The sequence below is a fragment of the Dasypus novemcinctus genome, chromosome 2, assembly GCF_030445035.2.
Source record: "Dasypus novemcinctus isolate mDasNov1 chromosome 2, mDasNov1.1.hap2, whole genome shotgun sequence".
Lineage (NCBI taxonomy): Eukaryota > Metazoa > Chordata > Mammalia > Cingulata > Dasypodidae > Dasypus > Dasypus novemcinctus.
Genome location: NC_080674.1, coordinates 149,187,611 through 149,193,615, shown reverse-complemented (window position 1 = coordinate 149,193,615; position 6,005 = coordinate 149,187,611).

Below are 6,005 nucleotides of genomic sequence, written 5' to 3'. Positions count from 1 at the left end.
TTATGAGCATTAGTCCACAAAAAGTTCTCTGTTCATCCTCCACAACTTGGCAGCATTGAACAGGAACACAGAAAATTGAAAGACTACTGAGCCAAGTCAATAATGAAAAAGCTGACTCAAACTGTTAGCTTGAGTATGCTTCTATGGATGGTTCAAGGAATGGAAAGTAAGTCTGGGGGAGATCCTGAACAATGTGTAGGATGACCATGTCAGACCAAGTTTTCCTTAATAACAATGCCAGATTGTGTCTGGTTATGTCTCTGTCACTTAGATGTGCTTCACATACATCATAGTTTCAGGTTGGTTATGGTCCCATAGGACTGTGAGTCTTTGAGTCACTGGTAAAATATTCACAAATTCTAGCCCAATATGCCATCAGCGCTACCACCTTGTTCCAGGTAGCCTGTCACAGCAGTCCTGGCACCATCACAGTACAAAATGCAGCATTGCTTTATGGTGGAGTTTCTCTGTCATCCTGCAAATTGTGCGTGAAATCCAAAACCACCACCTGTAAGAACCCCAGGGAGCCCCAAACTATTATAATATTTAAGCTCTTCAAGGGCCTCAAAACCCAGGAACTTCAAAGCCAACAGGTTTCCATTGTTTATGCTGATGGATACTAAAAGGTTGAAGTAAATGTCCTGGGGCAACAGTGAGAAGTCTATCCCCAGGTAGCCTCTATTTTTGGCACTGATGCTACCAATGAGCAGGGTATGTGTGCTTTTATTGTGGGCTAATAAAGTGAATGGGGTTTGGATAAAGACAAATGAATTATCATCAATGTCAAAGACCAGTACAGTTAGGTTGTTCTGTATTTCTGCCTGGAGGACCCCCACCCTGGTGACAGAGATGGTATTCATCTCTGACTTCTCTGTTAACAGAATATAATAATTCTTGACAAATATTTTCATAATGAGGGGGACAGTATCTTGGGTGTAACAAGTCAATTTTTCATTAGCACTAGAATTCTATCCCATTTTCTAAAAAAAAAATTTCAACCACTATTTCAGGGGAGGTATCTTGCATTTATATTTTCTGTTCCTGGGCATTGTCAAAACTAAGACCCTGATTTTTCTAGTAAGTGGTCCCCATGCATCAATTACTTTAGTTACAATCATGAGACTCAATTTCCCAAAAAATTAGCTTGCTTTCTCTGAAAATGAAAATATTAGAAATTTCTCTGTTAGCTCCCAAGTCTAAAGTCTTAGCAGATACAATGACAACCAAGAAATTACATTCTCTGAAATTTTTGTCTCATGGAGAAAATGCAGAGCAGCACTACCAAAGGCAGCCTTGGGCTGGGCTCAAACACCTCTGAAAGGATTGCCCAGATTTCTACCAGTATGTGGCAAAGTGAGTTAAGCTTCTTAACTTAAGAAACTGGGGCCAAAACAACCTGGAGATTTAACCTCTCTTTCCTCTCTTCCCCAAAACTCTTAAAACCAGTATCAGTATGAGGGAAACTTCTAATAGGAGATGAGTTCTCAATAAAATATCACCAAGCACTTGAGGAATACAAACACCATGAAAAATAGACTCAACAAATGTAAGAATGTATAACTTAAAAATAGAGACACAGAAAATAGGGGGGAAAGCTAAAAGAAAAAATATTTAACATCCTTAAACAGAGAAAAGAGGAAATTAAATTGCAGAACAAGAACAGGAAATTATGAAACAGAAAGTTGAAACAAAAGAAATCAGTATATTGGGTGACTGTCTCTGGTAAATAACAGAACATCAGGAATCAAGAAAAAAATCTAAAAGAAGAAGTTTACCAAAGAATGAGAACAAGACCTACACCAGACATTCCATCAGCAGTGTTGGATACCAAAAATCAAAGAACGGAAGAAAATTTTGTTTAAATTTAAAAATCTATGATCAGCCAAACTACTGGTGAAGGATATGAGCATTAGACACATTAGTCTGATTATGACTAATAAATTCCTGGATTAAAAACAAAAGAATCTACTCCAAGAAGAAAAAATAGCCCTAAAATAAAGTAGGATGCATTCAAAAGCTGACATTTTTAATGTCCTCATTTTCAAGGAAACAGCATTTAAGAATTAAGGGAGATTTATGAAAAGTATGGTGAATTACTTCACTACTTTTTTTATGGGAAAGGGATTTATTTCTTGAGTACATAATTCATCAGAAAGTGTTCAGTTACTAAAAAGATTATCTTATCACAAAGGTATTTTTAAAATTTTATAGTCAAAGTATCATTTGGGTCCTGATTTCTTGATGTTATAAAATTCATCTCTCGTTGAATCTTGAGCTAATTCCCCTTAGCAGCTATTTCATACCATTTTTACTCTTCTTGTAGATAGAACCTTTCCTCTTTTTAAAAACCAGTTTTATTGAGATATATTCACGTCATACAGTCCATCCAAAGTGTACAATCAATGACTTTTAATATAATCACAGAGTTGTGCATTATTACCAAAATACTTCATTAGTTTTGATTAATGATATTTAAATACTTTAGCCTTTTAAAACCCCCACATCATTTTTTAAAACATTTTCACACACACCCTCTTTTTTCAGTGTTAAACACAGGATTGTTAATGCCAAGGAAATATTTATGATTTGATATATTTACAGAGAGAAAAAACGGAAAAGAATACACTATCCAGAATTATGTTGGAGAATTATGACTGATTATTTTTTTAAAAATTTTAAAGCCTTCTGGGTCTTGCAAATCTATTTATTTATTTATTATTTTTTAGGAGGTACGAGGGATTGAACCCAGGACCTCATACATGGGAAGCAGGTGCTCAACATTGAGCTACAGCCGCTCCCCAACAAGAGTTGATTTTTTCATTTGTTAGTTTTTAGGAGGTACTAGGGATTGAACTCAGGACTTCATACATTGGAAGCAGGTGCTCCACCACTTGACCTACACCCATTCCCTTCTCATTTATTTTTTTAAAATAAATATTATTTTTATCCCCACCCCCACCCCCACCCTCCATATGGCTCTCTTGTCTGTCTGCTCATCCTCTTTACTTTTTTATTTTTAAAGATTTTATTTATTTATTTAATTCCCCCCGGTTGTCTGTTCTCTGTGTCTATTTGCTGCATCTTGTTTCTTTGTCCGCTTTTGTTGTCGTCAGGGGCACGGGAAGTGTGGGCAGCGCCATTCCTGGGCAGGCTGCACTTTCTTTTGCACTGGGCGGCTCTCCTGACGGGGCACACTCCTTGCGTGTGGGGCTCCCCTACGCGGGGGACACCCCTGCGTGGCAGGGCACTCCTTGCGCGCATCAGCGCTGCGCATGGGCCAGCTCCACACGGGTCAAGGAGGACCCGGGTTTGAACCACGGACCTCCCATGTGGTAGACGGACGCCCTAACCACTGGGCCAAGTCCGTTTCCCGGCTCATCCTCTTTAGGAGGCACCAGAACCCAACCTGGGACCTCTCGTGTGGGAGGCAAATGAATGCCCAACTACTTGACCTACTTCCGCTCCCTCTCATTTATTTCAGATAGCATGAAGACCAACCAGTGTCTATTAGAGGCCAGGAAATTTAAACATGGATTTCAGATTGTTAATTTTAACAGAAAAGTCTTGGAATTTGCCATTCATTTTGTAAGTTATATGTGTTTCAATTCTTTCTGTCTTTGGATTTAAAGATGAGAGCAAAATTCATGTTGGAACCCAATTGGAGATTAATACATTAAAGTTCCCTGAGTTTCCAGAAATCCCAACAAGCCAAAGGAATCCATTAAATAATAAATTGGCACTTGCAGCAGTTTGGCATTGTTTATGAATTCCAAAAATAGTTATTGGATTATGTTCATAAACTGGTCTGTCAGAGGTATCACTTTTAATTGACTAAATTATGATTAGGACTTTGACTGGGCCACTGTCAGTAAGGCCTTGAGTCCCTACCTCTTTTGAGAAAAGGCAGGGCAAAGGACAAAGTTGGGAGTTTTGAGCTGGAGCCCAGGAAGTGAACACACAGAGCAGAGCAGCTGAGCCCAGAGAGAATCAAGCCCCAGGGAGAGAGACAGAGCCCATTGCCTGATAGCCTATAGCTGGTCTTGTAGAGAGAGGCAAAGCCTAGAGAGCCTCATAGTCTACTGCTGACCTTGTGGAGAAAACAGAGGAGCTGAGCCCAGAGACAAATGAGCCCCAGGAAGAAAGGAACCCAGGAAGCTTGACCCTAGCAGATGTCGGCAGCCATCTTGCTCCAACAGGTGGCAAATAGACTTTGATGAGGGAAGTAACTTACACTTTATAGCCTGGTAATTGTAAGCTTCTACCCCAAATAAACATCCTTTATAAAAACCAACCGATTCCTGGTATTTTGCATCAGCACTCCTTTGGCTGACTAATACGGCACTATTGAGATTTGGATTATTCTCATCCATTCCTGAACACAGACAGTTCTTTCAAATTACGGTGTGGAGCTCAGTTCCAAGTCAACAAATCCTTGGGAAGTTCATTGATTTCCCAAATATTTTTAAAATTATTTATTCAGCAAATATTGATTACATATTTGCTATGTACAAGGCATTGGGCTATGTGCTGAAGATAAAGCTCTGAATAAGACAAAAACATATTCTACTTTCAAATTCCTTAGAGTCCAGTGAGGTCATCTAGGGTATTTGTGTGTGCGGGGGGCAGGTATTTTCTTCATTATCTCTTACTTTTAAAAAATTTGAATATCAGTGATAGGTCAATTTGGAAATAAATTGCAATAATGGAGTTATGCAGAGTTTTCTTAGAAGACAAAAATTCTAGAAAACTATTAACAGAAAGGCATCCTTTCACCTTGTACCAGACTTTCAGCCCAAAATGTATCATCAATAGTTAGAACTATACATATGGTAACTATAGTTAGTGAAATATCTAAATAAAGAAATTTTTGGAAGTTGTCCTCAAATAAAAGGGTACAAAGTTTTGAGTTCCCAGAAATAAAAGCAATTTTGACCCAAGACTAAAGTGTAATTGCTTCCCATCTTCGAATTTAGTCCAGATTATTTTTTCCGGTTTTGCTAAACTCTGTTCACTTTCTCAACAATGTATAAATCCAGTCCATCTACCAACTGAGTTACTAATTACACTCATCATTATATCTTCAGGGACTAAATCACTCCTCAGCACATAGCTCCTCCAACTTTAGTCCCAGATCATTTACTACATTTGTTGATAAAGAACTACCCCAAAGGCAGGGGGAGAGATTTTAGGTTGTATCTAAGCTACCACATACACAAATATACACACACAAACCCATATATTTGTACTCCACAAGGGAAACAGGGTGCTAAAGCATAATTATAATAATATTGTTTCATTAATTGTAACAAAGTTACCACGTTAATGTATAATGTTACTAATAGGGAAAACTGTGCCTGTGTGAATGCTGTCCTTCCTGCCTGATGGTTCTATAAACCTACAACTGCCATTAATATAATAATAATAATAATTTTAAAAAGAACTACACTTTCCACCATTGAATAGCTCCTTGGCTCTGAATAACCTGGGACTAAGCCAGACAAATAAAGAGAAGTCTTGATCAGAATTCTCTGCCTTCTTACTGATCTTGATGGAAACTCAGCTTAGTTTGGAAATAAGAAGGAAAAAAAAAACTATAAGAGCTGGATTCAAACATCTCTATAAAGTATATAATTAGTGAAAGGAAATATTCTTTCTATAGATTATTAAGGATTCATGAATTTGAATTTGAGTATCAGCTATATAAAATGATACTATTTAGTGTGATCATAACAAGACTTTAATGTACAATTGAAGGCATGTAAATCTTAAATTGTTTTTCCTTTTTCGGAATTTCCAAAATCTTTAAGAACCTTAGTTCTCTTCTGGTCATTAGTATACAATTCCTAGAAAGTTCTGTCTCTCTGGATGAGATAATGCCTATGAAAAGAAAATTGTTTCCTGATAAGTTTCTCTATTTAGACTCTAAATCTTTTGTTACTTAAAAACTAACTTTTCTTATTTCACTAAAAAATAGCCATGAAAATTTGTTGTTTTGGTTGCTTCCA